Source organism: Mycetomoellerius zeteki, unplaced genomic scaffold (genome assembly GCF_001594055.1).
Source record: "Mycetomoellerius zeteki isolate Tzet28-1 unplaced genomic scaffold, Tzet1.0 scaffold1375, whole genome shotgun sequence".
NCBI lineage: Eukaryota > Metazoa > Arthropoda > Insecta > Hymenoptera > Formicidae > Mycetomoellerius > Mycetomoellerius zeteki.
Window position 1 is genome coordinate 1,742 of NW_017256315.1, and position 452 is coordinate 2,193.

Genomic DNA, 452 nt, shown 5'->3' on the forward strand with positions numbered 1-452 from the left:
AAAGATCGGCTCACCGGTAATATTCAAGATATCAATCATCTCGAAAGTTGCGCACTGCGAATCCCAAAGATTTTAAAAATCCAACGTTCGATGCGCTGAGCTTTTTCTTCCTGATGCAGGTAGATGAGCGAGTGTTATCGAGCTGTGACGTCACCGGCCTTGTAAAGAATTCGTTATCTCTGCGTGCGCTCCGCGCCGTCCAACACAAGCATCTCACGCTCGCGTTTGCCGTCGCACGTGCAATCTGACGGTGATCTCTTCTCCTCGAAAATCGAGCAATCGTCCGTTCTGGTCGACGACGCGTATCGTTAGATCCGTAATGCTCAGTGCGGTGATCGGCAAGTAAATGATCTGCGCGGGTCTTTCCGATATCTTATATCCCGGTGGTACGCTCGGGGAAAATTCGTGTATCGTGTGTGCACCTTTGCCGTTGCTGTACGCGCCCGCGGTCA